Source organism: Meriones unguiculatus, chromosome 17 (genome assembly GCF_030254825.1).
Source record: "Meriones unguiculatus strain TT.TT164.6M chromosome 17, Bangor_MerUng_6.1, whole genome shotgun sequence".
In the NCBI taxonomy this organism is placed as follows: Eukaryota; Metazoa; Chordata; class Mammalia; order Rodentia; family Muridae; genus Meriones; species Meriones unguiculatus.
Genome location: NC_083364.1, coordinates 93,282,175 through 93,299,581, shown reverse-complemented (window position 1 = coordinate 93,299,581; position 17,407 = coordinate 93,282,175).

The following is a 17,407-nucleotide window of genomic DNA, read 5'->3' as shown; positions in this document are numbered from 1 at the left end:
TTTTCATCATACATATGCATGTGTATCTGTGTGTGGGGAATGTTCACATGATACAGTTGCCCACAGAAGCCTGAAGAAGGAGCTGGAGAACAGGCAAGTTGCATGTTACTTCAAGAGGGTGCTGGGGGCCCACCTGCAGTTTTCAGGTCCTCCCTAAGAGCAGTGTGTGCTCTCAGCAGCAGGGCTACCTCTCCAGCCACATTGTAAGACGCCTACAGACTAGTTACTTTTGAAAATAAAATTAATTCTATAGTTATTTCTCTTATCACCATTGCCAGTCATTTTCCATAAGAAGGGTGTTACACTAATGCTCTGGGGATACAGTCTCCCATATGAGGAAGGGATAGTGGTGGGAGTTCCCAGCTCTGGCACTGTGGAGGGCAGCTGGTTACATTACACTGGAATTCAGGAAGCCGAGAGCAAAGCTAGGACTGGAACCAGGCTACAATCTATTAGCTTTTCCCCCTCAGACACATGCTTCTTTCTAAAAGTTCTAGAATCTTCCAAAGCATCATCGCCAGCTAGGAATCAAGAGGTGACATTTTGTATTCTAACTATAACATGAATAATCAGCAGACAATAGAGAATGAATGTTTTTACATTTTTATACAGAGCTTCCCCTTTTAGGGCTGAGCTCTACGGAGCCAATGGTTCATAGCAGGTGATGGAGAAGAGCAAAAGGTTCAGGGATCAGAGCAAGTGAGTTTGCTGTGAATTAGCTGATGCGGAAGTGAATGTGGTACTCATGAGGAGACCTGGCGAGAATGGAAGATTCCGGTAAGCCTGAGGAGTAGGTAAGAGAATTGTAGAATGTTCCAAAGCTGTTAATGTGCAATAAATCCCCAAAGAGGTGATAGTTCAAAAGCCTGCTGATGACCTTTATCACCGGGGAACATGTCCTAGCACAGGGCGGATCTCGCTATGAATCTGGCTTCCTGGTGTTTAAGCACAGCTTAGGGGAGGGTGCAGTCTGTAGGACAGCGTCCCTGATCCATAACTTACAGGCAGGTCCCCCGCCCGGACGGAGCTTGGCCTGTCACCTGTGAAAGGAGGAGTGTCTGTGGTCAGCTCTCCCCGGAGGCCCCACAGTCAGGTCATGTTTTACCCGCTTAGTGTCTACGTGTATGCGTGGTCAGAGGACAGCTTGCAGGAGCCTGTTATCTCCCCCCGTGTGGGTGCCTGGGCTTGAACTTGGCCTTTCAAGCTCGGTAGCAAGCACCTTTAGCCACACAGCAACCTCACCAGGCCTGTTTCACTTCACTGGAGGGAGGGTAGCAGGGTCCAAAAGCACAGGAGGTGTCCTTGGTGCTGAAACATGGGCAGGTACCTATTACCAACATCCCTGCTTCGAAGGCACACACACACACACACACACACACACACACACACACACACACACACACACGCACGTGCGGAGGGAGTTGGGAGCAAGACAAAGATTGAATTCTTAGGTTGTTGTTTGCACAAGGGGGATGTCCTGAGCAGAGGAAGCCCGGAATGAACCAGATTGTTAAAGCAACAACCTCAGCAAAGCTGCAGTGCCAGCTAGGCACGGCTGTCAGGAAAGCTCCGAGGCTTCCGGTGTTCACATGGGCTCCTCAGGCCACGTGTCCCTGCTTTGGAGTCACCTTGTGTTGACAAGTGTAAGGAGCTTTAACTCAGCTGTTACGTCACTTCCGAAAGGGAAAGCGCAGGGTGGGGCTCCAGTGGCGGATGTTTAAAGTTATTGCTGTTAACCTGGTCCTGTCCGGAAACAGAGCGTAAGAAGCATGGCGTCACCCACTGCATTGCGCTGCATCGTCGTATATACAACGTCATATTATATCGGTTTGTATAAACTTAAATCCACTAACCCACATTTGAAATAAATTCACTCAGGGCACTCAGTGGACGCTTTATGCTCCCGAAGAACGCTACATATTACGTCTAGACTTAGAGTACTGATCTGGTCGTCCCGTTGAATCTTGTTTGTGGCATACATGCTGGTCCCAGGGAATCACGGAGGACTGAGTATAACCAGGTAAGTTTGACATTTATATTTAGGTAACTGCCAGATTATAAATGCATTGTTTCTTGAGAGCTCATTTGTTAAATCACCATGAGGCTTCTACTGCAAATTTCTCAGTGAAAATGTCATCACGCCTGGGGCATGGAGGGAGTCGTCTTCATTCTTGTGTCTCTGTTACCTGGTGGGTGGCTTACGGCAAGTGCTCAGGGGTGAAGAGACGAGCGTGTTCCCCTGTGCAGATGGCCCTCGCCCACTTTCACTCTGGCTTTCTCTGGAGCTCCTCTGGCTCAAACATAACACGTTCAGCAACACTCCTGCTCACACAGGCACCTGCTGCCCCTCAGCAACCCCATCCTGAAACGTTTCTCCTTAGTATGGTGATTAGTATCTGACTGGCTTCGGCCCGCGCCACTAGCACAGTGAATTCCAGCGAGTGAGGGAGACTGTCGGGTGATCTCACCTGCTTGCTTGCCCACCCCCAACACCCTTCCCAGCATGCTTGGTACAGCTCTGGGCACGGAAGTCCTCTGACCCACGGCTTTAGCTTTTGCAGTGCCAGTGACCCATGGCCAACTGTGGTCAAAGAACATCAAATGGAAAACCCCAGACTAAGCAGTTCCTGTTTGAAATAACTCTTACTGCACTGTATCATGATTGTTATAGTGTGCTCTGAGTGACTGTTAACCTTTCATGGCATCCAATATGCCGACTGAACTTTGCTGCAATTCTGACGCTTAGGAAAAACGTCACGGATAGGGTTGGGGTCTATCTGCAGCTTCAGCTTCCATTGGTGGAATGTTTTTCTTCTTGAATAGAGCGGCGGAGAAATATAAAATCTAGGCAAGGCCTGAAGTTCAGGTATGGACAGAGATGTGTTCAGTAACAGGGTGTGGGTGAGGAGACGATCGGGCAAGCGAGGCAAGGAAGTGGATCTCCAGGACCAAGACAGTGAAGAGGAGCCGTGGTGTCACAGGAGTCCCCAGCTAAGCCAGCCTATGGCGCGTGAGGAACAGCTGTCGTCCGGGCACCCAGAGAGCATTCAGTGGAAACCACCCCATCCCCTTCTCTGATCAAATGTGTAGTGCTTGGGAATCACTGAATGATGGCTGGAATCACAGAGTGGTAGGAGGAGTCACAGAGTTGTGGGCGGAGTCATATGTGGGAGGGTCACAAAGTGGTGGGCGGAGCCACAGAGTAGTGGGCGGAATTACAGAGTGATGGGCAGAGCCACACAGTGGAGGGCAGAGTCAGAGAGTGGTGGGCAGAGTCTCTGAGTGGTGGGAGGAGTCACAGGGTGGAGGGCGAAGTCAGAGAATGGTGGGTGGAGTCAGAGTGGTGGGCAGAGTCTCCGAGTGGTGGGAGGAGTCACAGGGTGGAGGGCGGAGTCAAGAAACAGCGGGCGGGGCCATCTTTTTTGCTCCTGACACAAATGCCTTTCCTTTCTGAGCTTCAATTGCCTGTCCTTAGGGATGTGCAGGCATTGCTCCATGGCAGCTGTCTTAGGGCTAGTGCGAGAAAAGATAGAAAAGATGCTCCTTCTGGAAGGTTTCCTTAAAATACAAAACCCAGGTCAATTTTGTGGCCACGCTGATGACAGGGAGCAGCTGGCTCTGTCACTCCCACTTCCAGCCTCCAAACTTCCACAAAACAAGTCAACTCTGCTAAGGAGGTTAAGCACGTACTGTTTAAACTTATTCTCTAATGTCATTATTCTTAACGGCCACAGTGGCATTTGAGCAGGAGTTTGGTGGGGACGCAGAACAGGATTCTGCTGGCCTGCTGGCCCCATCTTTGAATGCTCTGTGTTGTTTTGCGTGTGGCAGGAATCAAAGTCTCCCTGGTTAGCCCTTTATTCTGCTTGGCTCCTTCGGGTCAAACTTTAAGATGAGAACTATCTCCTCTGCTTGTGGGGAGACAGAGAGCGATGGATGGAAGAACATACAGAAAGGACAGGCTGTGGAGGCAGATGATGTCCAGTGACGGGTGGCCGGGCGCTGTCTTGTGGCCGCGTGTCCGGCAGAAGGCCGGGAGGAGAGCAGCATCAACAGAGGCATCTGGTCCCCCAGCATGGAGCAGCGGCCGTGAACCGTGGCAGATGCAGCCTCAGCTGTGATTGGGCATGAGGCAGCAGTGTCCAAGCCGGGGTCACAAGCCGGGCCTGTTTTAACTGTGACAGTGCAGTGTCAAACTGCCATTCTTTCCTTTTTTTTTTTTTTTTCCTTTGAAATCTGCCAGCTCTTGGAATCAGCCTGGACCAGGCCCCTTGGGTTCCTGGGCTGGAGAAGTGAGCAGGAAAGGTGGTGAATGACATCCAGGGAAGGACAGACGTGGAGGAGGGGGATTCAGAGAGCTGGGGGCCTCTGGGCAAGGTGTGAGAAGAGGGGCTTTGGGGTTTGCTTTGTAAGACACAGGCGCAGCGTGAGGACGCCCAGGGCATGCTAACCCTTGGCTGTGTGGCCCGTGAGTGTACACACCGGAAGATGGAGAGCTGCCTAAAGAAACTTCAAAGGAAACTGGTGCTGCCAAGTGTTTTTAAAACCTCTGTTACCTGGTGGAAGAAATCCTAAGGATATGTGTGTCCGAGTGGAGGCACAGTGCTTGGCAGGAGGGAGCTTTGTTTCCCCACGCACAGTTACCCTTTCCTCAGGTCTGCCTGTGGGAGCTGGTGGGACAGACCCTTCCTGGACCTGACATCACGGGTCTGGTCAGTAAGAGCAGAAACCCCCGAAGACACATGACTTTTCCCATGTTGGGGCTTCCTCTGTTGGCCCTGTTCCTCCTCCATTCCCCTCCTCCCTCATCCCCTCCCTCCTTCTCTCCTTCCCTCTTTCCTTTTCTTCTTCCCTCCCTCTCTCCCTCCTTCCATCTTTCCCTGTCTTCTTCCTTCCTTTATCCTTCTTTCTCCCTCCTTCTTTTTGGCTTTCTTCCTTTCTTCTTTCCTTTCTTATTTCTCTTCTCTCTCCCAGAATCACTTGGGTTTTCCTATTGGACTCTCTTTCACGCAGTGTGGAGGATACAGTGAATAGAAATCTCTATGCAAACCCCACTTCCACAGATCCGTGGGTGTGGGGTGTTCCAAGAGCGGTGCTCTCGCAGTCCCAGGGAAGCGTGCTTACAGTGGAAGAATAAAATAAGATGAAAGCCCAAAGCAGAAGCACTCACACTACTTGCCACAACCGGTTCCTGCATAGACATGGTGGCTCCTGGACCTCTAAGTCCTTCGCTTTCACAGTCTTCCTCCTTTTCCCACGGTCCCATCCTGTCTCTCTCAGTAGGTGTCCTGGCACTCTGGGTCTCAGAGCTGACATCTACTTCTTACCAGATAGACATCGTGTATCTACATCAAAATCTCCCCAACTCTTCAAAGCAATGGTCTTTTCTGTGCCCCTCCCCCAGCTCCTTTCATTTACTGTGTGTTTGACTCTCTTCCCAAGAGCTGTTCTGTTTTTCTCCTCTGCTTTCCTGTCTAGCCTTTTTTCTACTCACTACAAGGAGAGTGCCTTGACATCCCAGCCTTTCAGTTAGACACACGCACGGGCTACAAATCTTATGCAGATATGCAAACCATATTTATCCGCTGTGTAGTCTGGACTCCAAGTTTATCTGGGTCTGAGGGAGGCTTTGTGTTCCCGTTCACAAAGCCAGACTGATGTTAGCCCAAAGTGCTTTTCTTCTCCAAACCTCTGGCCTCTGATAAACTGTCGCCACACCCGATGCTACCAGGTCCCTGATTCCCACAGCGTCACAGGGGCCTGCGAGAACTTCTGAGGACCTGTTCTCAAGTTGTTGCAGGGATCCACCGTATGATGACAATTAGGGGCAGTTAGTGTGCAGATGAGGCCCGAGAGTGGCAGGTGGCAGGAACCGGCCTCAATTAACTAACAGGCACCAAATCCCTTCCTAATGAGGCTGGGCCACCCAGATGAACGGGAAGCATGTGTCACTGACAGCGGTGGGGATTTGTGCTGGAGGGGGTTGGGGAGAGGGGCCGGTCAACAGGTACCTGGTGCAACCACAGAGATGGCCTCCACCTTTCAGGAGACCGGTGTAGCAGCCACAGAGGTTAGCTGGAGCAGAAGCCTGGGGAGCGAGGTGCGTGGGTGTCTGCTCTGTGTGTTGGGTGGTTCTCTTTGGCCAGTTGCCTCAATGTCTTTTGGTGAGGACTTAAAATTGCTCCAAGGATATGTGTTCCGTGGGATGTGGCCAGCCAGAAGGCAAGGTAATGAGTGTCAGAAATGTAATAAAGGGCTGTTGTCTTGGGGAGAATTTGAATTCCAAATCAGACACTGTAATAACTCTCGGCACATTGGGCTCTATAGTTAAGAGCCAGTGGCCATTTCCATTGCAAATCTCCTGGGGGGGCTTTGTGTCAATTCATCATCTGAATTTATATGGGATGAAAACTTGTCTAGCTCTGTGTGTGCTTTTGAGAGGGAGGGAGGGAGAAAGGGAGAGCTTAAAAAAGTACAGTGTTGGCAGAGTGGGAAGCATATATAAGAGCCTTATTTATTTATTTATTTATTTATTATTTTTTTCTTCCTCTATTCTAAACAGCTCGCTGGCAAAGTTTGGCACTTAATGGAGCAGGATGTGCTATGTAGGTTTTTCTAGGAGTTGAGATGTGTCAGAACTACTACTCTACACTCATCTTACTGATGTGCAAGCAGTACAGGAAACACATGCACTTTCTGAGACGCCGCTTGTGCTGTGCAAGGCCCTGATTATAAAGCTCTATTATAATTAATATGTGGGTCTGCGGTGTGCTTCAAGCTACTTCTTTGCAATCTCTCCCTGTCTCTGCTCCCTTCGCCTTTCTCTTGAGGCACAAAATAGACGTTAAAAAAAAGGGAACGTTTCAAAACGAGGCATAGAACCAAGACTGGGATGTAGACTTTCCCTTTGTCCATGTGTGATGGTGTGTGGGTAATATTACACTCTGTACGTGGCAGAGCCCAGAAACAATAGGACAGACCCGGCCACCACAGGGAGTGCCACGTGGCTTCCCCTGTCTGTCACCTAAGGAGTATTGGATTGAATTTTCACCCTTCTCCCAACTCTGTTATAACGGTAAATGTCACTGAAGGGGAGTCTCCCTGTAAAGGGGACATTTGCTAACTTTATCCAGCAGCTTCATCACCCCCTTGTAGCCCCATGACCTAGAAAAGTGAGGCCTCTAACTCCTGTGCAGAAGCTCTCCATGCAGTTCCTCGAGCTCCAGGCCTCCTCCGTGCCCTTTGAGGCAGTCCAGCAATGGCTGCTACTGTTGTGCTGTGACATTCCAAGGGGACAAACTTTGTTGTCTTCTCCTTCCTCCCGTCCTCTCTTATCTTCTTGCCTGCCTTCTCTTTTCTCCTTTTGGACAAGACTCTATTCCACAATGGCTCAAGGTCCTTTTGGCTTTACCCTTCTGGAAGATCTGTGAAAATTCATCCCATTTTTCACTGAGGCAGCTGATATCTCCAAAACCAACTGAGAGCTGAGTGCCTTTACCTTGGGGCTGGTGGCAAGAGTGCCTTCTCCATGCAAGGGGTGAAGATGGCCTTGCAAGAGCATGTCTTACAGAGCAAAAGAGTGGGAACCCAGACAGCTCTGGCAAGACAGCACACTCTAAAAATCCTGATGTTGTCATCTGATTCTTCTAAAAGTGATATTGAAGCAAAGATTCCAAGGCAAAGGACATAGTAGGGAGGCAATTCTGGGGAACAATAGGGAGTGACCCATGCAAGAGAGGCAAAGGCCAGTTTGAAGAATGGACTACCAAGTTAGCCATAACCACAAGAGCTCAGTGTCCTGGGGTTCTCTGAGGGATACTGAAGATCAGCCAGGGGCCAAGAAGCAGAGCTCCTACCCATTGTTCATCAGAGAAGTCTGAACAGTCTAGCACATCTTTGTTTGTTGTATATTCAGGCCAATTGTAGTCTCAAGGCCTGCTGTGGTTTGATGTGGCTTGTCCCTAAGGACACATGGGCTGCGGTGATGGTGGTAAGCGGGGTGAAACCTTTAAAGTTGAAGCTCTGTGGGAGGTCACTGAAGGTGTAGTCTTGTTGCGGGGTCTCAGACTCCATCTCTCTGTGTGGAGTCTCACTCTCTCTTGAGAACATTCTGCCTCACTAGGGCAGAGCTAATGCTGGCATCATGCCCTGGACCCTCCAGATCTTTGAACTAAATAAAGCCCCTTTCCGTATAAACTTTCCCTATAAAGTTAGCTTGTCTCACTGGACTCTAAATCTGGGGGGCGCCTTCTGGATGCCTTCAGATGAAAGGACTCAGGAGAAACTTTGCTCTTTGCCTGCTCATCCTGATTCTTGCAAGTTCATCTGCCCTGCTGCTGAAGCAAACCCTTTACTATATTCTAATCCTTTACTGATATTCCAGCACAGAGGTCAACAGCTCTCCAGGAATCTTCCAGGCTTTCGGATGCCAGATGGGAACTGCTGAGACATCCAGCCTTGTGGGGTGAACGACTGCAGGATTTTCATCCTGTCCAGTACAAGACAGCCATTGTTGGGCTAGCTGAACCACATCCTGTAAGATAATCTAACAAATCTCCTGTTAATAAACACTCATGCTATTAGTTCTGTTTCTTTAGAGAAGCCTGATAAATATGGGGATGAAGCTGCCTGATGTCCAGTATCTGCTAATTTCCCTGTGTAAATATTCTCACTATGGCTGATTTGAATCCCCAATTGGATGTCACTAAACCTAGCTGAGCAGAGATTGCATAGCTGTCACCATGGTGGTCCGGCTTCATCATGCCACCACTTCCTACCCTCAAAACGTTCAGAGCTCCAGGGTTGGTGACGCCTTGGAGCTGACGTGTCTCCCTTGTGTGCTGACCTTCCACTCTGAGCTCCTCATCCCTTCCCTTCTGTAGGTAAGTCTGACCTTTTCATAGGAGTCCACCTAACACAGCTGTCCTAGCACGAGGAAGAATGAAGTGATGTGATTTCTGTCTTCCTCTCTGTGTGCTGTCATCAATGAGTGTCACAACATCTTTCTCAGCCTGCTTGGGGTCTTTTGAGGTGCCAAGAATTCCCTCTCAACCTTCCTAAATGCTGTGACCCTTTAATAGTTTCTCATGCTGTGATGACCCCAAACCATAAAATCATTTTTGTTGTTACTTTATAACTTAATTCAGCTACTTCTATGAATTGTAATGTAAATATCTGATATGACCCCTGTGAAAAGGTCATTTGACCCCTGGGGGGTTGCAATCCACAGGTTGCTCTGGGCTTTGTTCTCTGAACCCCACTGGCAAGGGCCGAGATGTGGTGGTGAAAATATTCCCGTTTTGTCTCTGCTGGCTTGTTGGGAATGTTGCCTTCCCAGCCAGCCCCACACCAGGAAACCTGCTCAGAGAAGCTTTTCTGTAACATTGTCTCCAGCTTTTGTCACAGACATGTGGTTCTCTCTGTCAGTATTCTTGCCTCATTCTTTCATGTGACTTAACCGACAGAGCTCTGTGAGCAGATGGGTCCGTGGAATTGCTGTGCTGTTGCCAGGACCAAGCACGATGCCTGGCACATCAAAAGAATCTTTTTTTCTGAACTGTCTGCAGAGTCTCAAGGTAGAGTAGAGCCCCAGGTGGCAAGAAAGAACGAGCTTGCTGGCTTGAATATCTCATCTTCTTCTGCAGCCAATACCACTATAAAGATCATGATGTCATCTGTCTCCTGTGGTACTTAGTAGTGACTGTGAACTTGAACTAGCCTTGCTTTGGAGGCAAATCTCTGGGCATGTCTGTGAGGGATTTTCTAGACTGTTAGGCGGGTGTACTGAGGCTGAAAGATCACCCTGAGTTTAAGTGGCACGATTCCATGGGCAGTGACCCTGGACTGATTAAAAAGGAGGAAGTGAGTTGAGCTTCATCCCTCTTTGCTTCCTGACTGTGGTGTGGTGCTTCAAGCTCTTGCTGCCATGGTGTCCCACCATGCTGGACTGTTCTCTCAAAGTGTGACCCAAAGCAGCCCTCCATTCCTTAGGCTGCTCCTTGTTAAGAATTTTGTGACAACAACAAGAAAAATACTTCCCAGGGGCCCCACTTCCCAAGGACCTCTACTTCCCGGGGGCCCCAATTCCCAGGAGCCCCATGAAAGCCTCTCGTGCTTGTGCTTCTCCCTGTGTAGTCGCCCCACTGTTAGCGCTTAGGTGTGGCTATAGAGCCTAGTGTGGCCTTGTGACTTCAGTCAATGAGATGTGGGCAGCCCTGAAGTGATCCAAGACCTTAGCATGGCCTGCTAGGCCGGGCTTCCTCTCCTGTGCCTATGTCAATGCCAAGAGAAAGGCATGTCTGACCAGCCTGTAGGGCTGTGAAGATGAGGCACCTCAGCCAGTCCCACCCAATCGAGACACGCAGACAAGTGTGTGGCAGTACAGGAGCTGTTTCAAGACCCTGAAGTTTTGGTTCATTGCTCACACATGGCAGGCCGATCCACCCAGCCTTTAACTTCTCATCTAACGAGTCAGATGGCCAGCTCATCCCTCAGAGAGCTTTGACGATGGCATTTTCCTCAGTTTCTCCAGGAGAAGAAAGGTCACAAGCAGATGGGATTCCCACGTATTTGTTCTTAAAGTGTGTGTGTGTGTGTGTGTGTGTGTGTGTGTTCTGTAAGTTCCGATGCCAGTCACCTCTGCGTGGAGTTGCGGTCTGCAGCTGTCCAGCCCTAGCAAAATGGAATGCCAGCGCTGCCTCTGAGTAGGATATTATTGCTATCACAATGATTTGCTTTACATCATATTTTAAAAAAGTATTTCTTTCTCTGTGTGTACGTGAAAGAGAGAGCAGGGAAGGGAGAGAGAGAGAGAGAGAGATGTGTAGCATTGCATACCCTTGGAGATTGGAAGACAATTTGTGGAGTTGGTTCTCTCTCTCTGCCTTGGCATGGTTTTTGGGAAACTGAACTCAGGTTGCAGGTTTGTGTACAAACACCTTTACCCGTGGAGTAAATTTAAGGTCTCACTAGCCCTTAAATTAATTTTGAAAGTTAGTATACAAAGTAATGAACTCTATTATTATATTTTTGTACAAATATGTCACTACACTTTTTCCCTACAGCTCCACCTCCCCCGTCTCCCTTGTCTCTCTCCTTCCTCTTCCCAAACACGGCCTCTCTGCCTCTGTCTTCTATCCCTTCCCCTCTATGTCCTCTTCTTTCCCTCTCATAGTTCCCTTCTTACTCACCCTTGCATATGGGAGAAAATGTGACATTTGTCTGTTTGAGTCTGACTTATTTTGCTTAACATGTAACCTCTAGATCCATTCATTTTCCTACAAATGCCACGATTTCATTCTTCTTTACAACTGAATAGAATTCCACTATGAGTATGTGCAACATTTTTTATCCATAGAATTATACTTTTAAATACAAAAATGTCCAAGAAATCAATTATGTTTAAATACAACAATGAACATATTTTTAAAAAACCACGTCTGTGATAATATATTTGAAGACACATTGAATAGCAAGAGCTGACGACTGTAAACAGTATTCACAGATGGGTTGCTGTGTGAAGAGATCAGCAGTTCTGAGCAGTGAGAAAGGCGCAGTGATAGGAAGGACGCATTTGCACCGGAATTCAAATTTTCAGTTAGAGATGAAGATGAAGATGCGGTTTCCCAGTCCGAGGAGCCTGCGTTCAGCGTGCTCACTCTGAGGAAGGCCTAGACCCACAGGGTGCTTAGGTCCACGACTCCAGACCTCGTCTAAATTTCATCTCAGCGCAGGCTGGCTATCCATATCTGGGATGCATCTGACGCTCTTCATCTGTTAGCCAAAGAATACAGGCATGGCAGCTACTCAAGGGCTTGCAGGGAGAGCTGAGCGTGAGCATTCTTTACTCTAATCGCAGGGGAGAGCTTGCTCTGAATGCTGAGAAAAACTAAAAACTGAACCGCCTTTTCAAACGCGTTGCCTACCAATGTTTTATGGAAGTGTCTGAGTTAATTACTGACGCCCCACCCCAACGCTGTAAGCCTATGATGTAGGCTTACAATGAATTCCAGAGATGCCCTCACTCTCCCCGGCTAAAAAAAAAAAAAAAAAAAAAAAAACAAAAAAAAAAAAAACAACCTCTGGGAGGGAGTTGTAACATTCTTGGCACCAAAAAAAGAGACACTGTGCTTATTGCCGAGCTCAGGCTCGGGTTCCACAGACAGTGCCCTGCTCCACACCATTGCTGGCCCACAGGCATGTTTTCTCAGACACTGGCTGATAAGTTATCTTCCAGCTTCCCCAGCTAATTAGACATCATGAGTTGAAGCTAATTTGGTGGAAAACATTTCTCAACTTAATGACATTTATGGGCAATTAGGCAGTTCTGGAAGGCGACACGCATGCACATTTCAGCCTCCTTCCAGCGCCTAACAAGGCCCTCCTCTTCCCTAGTTGGAGGCTTCTCATTCTCAGAGGAATACGTTCGGTGCAGACACCGCGGGTCCCTTGTTAGGCCAGAAACCGGCGGTTGTTTACGCGGAAGCAGCCACCACACGGTAATGAGGTGCAGCCGGAGAGAAGATTACATTTGGCAGAGGCTTTTGTGTTCTGTATGTGCTGACAAGGAGCCAGAGCTCCTGAGCTGCATGCGCTGCTCCGGAACCACATCATGGATCAGTGTGCCCAGAAACACGCTCTGTGGCCTGTGCTTAGAAATGGCTCCTTTCTTCCACGTCAACCCGGGGAAAACACAGCTAAAGGTCTAACGGACAGCTTTCTTCTGTCAAAGCTGATGGTATTGCTGCTGGGGGCATTCCGTAGGCCGGTGAAATGTTCTCAGCGTCTATCACTCCTCCTGTGTACTCAGCGCATGGCAGCGTGAGGTCAGCTGAGGAGGAGAGCTGTGGGCATCTCCTGTGCTTCCTTCTTCACTCAGCGGCTCAGAGAGCACATTGCACTCCCCACCCCATCCCCTCCCCCAGTCCTGCTAAGCATTCATTTCTGTAAAAACAATTCTTGACTCTTTGCTTCTGTCTCTTCTCTGGGAGTTTGTTAACCTAACTCAGGAGAAATTTCAAGTTTGCTGCCCCCTATGGAAAGGGAGAATGTTGCTTATGTGCATGCCCATGTGCTGATTAATCCTGAGTCTTCCTCTGCTACTGACTGATGTGGAGTCATGTAGAATGGTCAGCAACTCCAAAGCTACACAGCAAGCCAAGGTTACTAATCAAGACACCTTACTGCTACCTAGATCTCCATTCCAGGTGCAGCAGACTAGATCCTTCGTGGTATTTTGTCTTTCTCTTTGCTGTGTGAAGTCAATTCCCACGTCATAGGCGCCATACCTCAATTTTAAACCTTGATCTTTTCCCAAGCTCACAATGTAAGAACAATTGTCTCTCTTGGTGCTGGGTGATGGCAGGAACTGGCGCTCGAAGTCAGCCAAGTGATTGTGCCAGGGGCAGCTGAGACCCTTGTGCCCTGAGGGCACACATGGTGACTAGGAGGTCAGATGCATTTAATGAGTTTTCCATGAATGATACTTTTGATGTCAGAAGTTCAAGGTCACTCTTTGTGATACAGTAAGTTTGAGTCTATCCTGGACCTTAGGAGACCCTATCTAAAGACAAACAAAAACCCACTATTAGACAGAAATACAGAATAACAAAAACAGTGTCTAGCTTGCCGTGGTAGTAGCAGCTGGGATAATAGGAATGAAAATTATCGCCATCACTGTCTTTATCATGATTGCGATGTGGGAGAGCCCTTGTGTTCCGTGGCAAAAGTATGGGGGTCAGAGGACCACTTTGGGGAATTGGTCCTTTATTTCAACCCTGTTGGGGCAAGATGTCTTCCCACCCCCTGCGCCCCATGCCACACTGAGTATGCCAGGCTAGCTGGTCAAATAGCTTCGCAGCGATTCCCCTGGCTCCAGCTCCCATCCTCCGGGGTGAAGGGTTCCACACGCACACTACCACATCTGGCTTCTTACACGGGTCCCTGGGCTCAAACTCAGGTCATCAGCCTTAGGCAGTGGTCACTTTTACATGCTGAGCCATCTTGCTGCCCCGGACAAACTCTCACAGTTAAAGCTTTCTCTTTCAGTACTTTAGTAAGAGAGCAGCAGAGACAGGCTGTGAAAATAATGGCCTCCAAGCACTGCATTCTAGAGCTGACCCCTGGTCAGTCACTGCTCCTCATTCACTAGAGGTCACTTACCTGCCTGAGTTGCCCTTTGTCTGTTAAAGCGCTGTTGCTGACACCGCCGCCTTGCAAAGCTGCTGTAAGAGTAAACCAGACAGTGCGTGCGTCACTGGGGGCATGCTCAGTGAAGGTCGTCAGGGCGGGTGACACGTAGCCCGGGGCACATGCAGCCCCCTTCCCCATAATCCATGCCCCGTGACAGTTATTCCTGCTTCCTACAGGGAGGGAATGCAGTCACACTCTGCGCTCTCTCAGCTGAGGAAGCCAGCGGACTCCTGGGGTGACACAAATCTTAGAGCAGGCTTTCTGGACATGTGGCCTGTGTTAGAAAGAGAGCTCACATGGCCTGAGCTTGGGGTAACACAGCAGGCATGGGCTCTGTCAGCCGTCCCTCGCTTGCCTCCTCATGAGCTAGATCCCACATTCCAGCCCCACATCCTACAAAAGCAGGAGGTACAAGGTCTAGCTGTGTGAGCTCGCCACTTGCTGAGTGCTTTGTAAAGCCGTGGTAATATGATTTATGAAGCATTGGGCACGGGCGACAGCTTTGTGCACCTTACTTCACTTGGTTTTCGTACAAAATAAAAGCTGTGGAGTTTTTAAAAAATTAAATATAAAAATCGCATGCATCAATTGACCACATCAGTCCATTTAAGAGCATAGTTCTGGAATTAGTGCACATACACTGTCCTGTGACTGCCCGCTCCATCCAGCTGCAGAAAGCTGGCCCTTTCGGGAAATCTGAAGCCCCGCCTCCACCTGCCCCACCCCCACAGCCTCTGGCAACTGCCACCTTTCTCTCTAGGCTCTGTGACTGCCTCCTTCAGCTAGCCCTGTAAACAGAACTGTAAGACTTGTCTCTTTGTGTCTGCCTTAGTTCGCTTAGCGTGGTGCCTCCGTGATGTCACCCATTCTGTGGCATGAGTCGGACTTCCTCCTCCTACCCGCAGGCTGGACAATATCCCGTTACACGCATGGACCACACAGTGTCAACCCGTTTATCTGGTGACGGGAGCTTGGATTGCTTCTGTTTTTTTTTTTTTTATGGATGATGCTTTCCCATTTTCATGTGTGTATGCGTGGTCTGTGTGTGTATGTGTGCATGTGTGTGGGTGGATATTCACCTGTGTGCATGCAGAGGCCCAAGGCTGGTGTCCAGGATCATTCTCGACAGCTCTTGCGTTTTATTCGTTGAGGCGGGGTTTGCCTGTCAGGCCCAAAGCTCACTGACGGTTAGTATTGCTGGCCGGCTTGCTTTGGGCACCTGTCTTCACTTCCCGAGGCCGAGACTGCTGGAACATTATCACACCCACCTGACACTTACAGAGGCTCTGGGGATTCGAACTCTGGTCCTTACTCTTATAGTTTAACCACTGAATGATCTCTCAGCCCTGAATTCTTGCTCTTAATTCTTCGGGGACATACACTCAGAGTAAATTTGCTAGATCAGATGGCAATTGTGTTTTTGTAGGTGTGTATTTATGTGTGTGTAGATGCATGTGCCTGTTTCGTGTGTGTAGATAGATGTGTATGTGTGTTTATACATATGTGTGTATATGGAAGCCAGAGGTCAAACTCAGGTGTCATTCATTCCTCAGGCACTGTCCGTCTTGTTTTTCCCGGCAAGTGTATATATGTCTATATGGTATTGCTGTGTTTGCATGTGTGAGGATGTGTGTGTGTGTGTGTGTGTGTGCATGTGTGAAACATGTGTGCATGTGTGAGAACATGTGTGTGTGCATGTGTGAGGATGTGTGTGTGTGCATGTGTAAGAATGTGTATGTATACTTGAATGTAAAAAGTCTGACATTGGTATTATGTGTCTTCCTCAATTACTCTGTGCTTTATCTGTTGAGGCCATGGAGCCTGGAGCCTGCCCATTCTGGTTGGTCAAGCCAGCCAGTTTGCCCAGAAGGGAACCGTCTCTGCCTCCTGACTGAGGGGTTACTAGTGGCCACCACAGCTGCTTGGCATTTCCCTGAGTATTGGGCTCTGAACCCCTTATGAGAATAAAGTGGAAACATATGAAAACATCACCGTCTTTATCGTGGTTATGTTAGTCATTGCTGGGAACATTAAAATTAGGTTCCCCTGGACCCCAAACAATCGTCCTGCCAGAGACGCACACTCTGAGTCCGATGACAAAGCCTACGGAAACATGGAAGAGGAAATATGGAAAGCCCAACCTATAAAAAGGCCTATAAAATAATTGCCCCTTGGTTATCAAGTATCAAGGTCATGAAAACTAAAACCATTAGGGACTGGAGGAGTCTGAAGGTGTGACAGGGAAGAAGGAGCCACCCTGGGCTAAAGGCTTTCCTGCTAAAGGCTTCACCTAAGCATCTGGGTGGCATTTGGAGGTTGAATGGTCACAAGCGTCAATGCTAATTTCTTCCTTATGACAGAGGTTTCCTTGGGAGCTATGACACTTGAGCATTTGAAAGTGACAGTGTTCCAGTTTGCATTCTGTTGCTGTGATAAAGACTGTGACCAAAAGTAACTTCAAGAAGAAAGGGTCTATCCATCTTCCAGCTTATGGTCAGTCATAAAGGGACTGGAGCAGAGGCCATGGAGGACCACTGCTTCCTGGCTGGGGCCTGAGGCTTGCTCAGCTTTTGTATACAGCTCGGAACCACCTGCCACCAGTCAAGGTGGCCTGGACCCCTCCTCCCATCAATCATTAATCAAGAAAATGGTGTACAGACTGGCCTCCAGGTCAGTTCGATAGAGGCCTTTTCTCAGTTAAGGGTCCCTTTTCTCTGACGACCTTAGCTCGTGTCAAGCTCTGGCACAGATGGGGAAACATGTGGGCCATTCACCTCTCAAATTAATTTGCTGTTTAAAAATTCTTTGGGTTAGCCTTGCAACTTTTCTGTTCTTGAAATGACTGACAGGTAAACATTTGTAAAAATATGCCACTTCAGATTCTGTGTCCCAAACCCACAGTAAATAATGGGTTAAACAAAACCGTGCCCCCCAGAATGTGAGGATCCAGGGTACCCCCAAGAGACATCACAAAGATGATTTGCTTTGCCCTAGTTCCAAGGGCTAGAGGGACTTTTAATAACAGAGACATGGGTTTCTCTTCTGTCTCAAAAGCATATGGACAGAGAAGGCTCCCTGAAAGTCTAGGTATGACCCACAGCTTGGAGGGCAACAAGAGCAAGAGCCCGAGGGGCCAGAGTCAACTCACCTGCAGGCTCTGAACACGCCCACAGATGCCACCACTGACCGACTGTTGACCGAGATGTGCTGTGCCCAG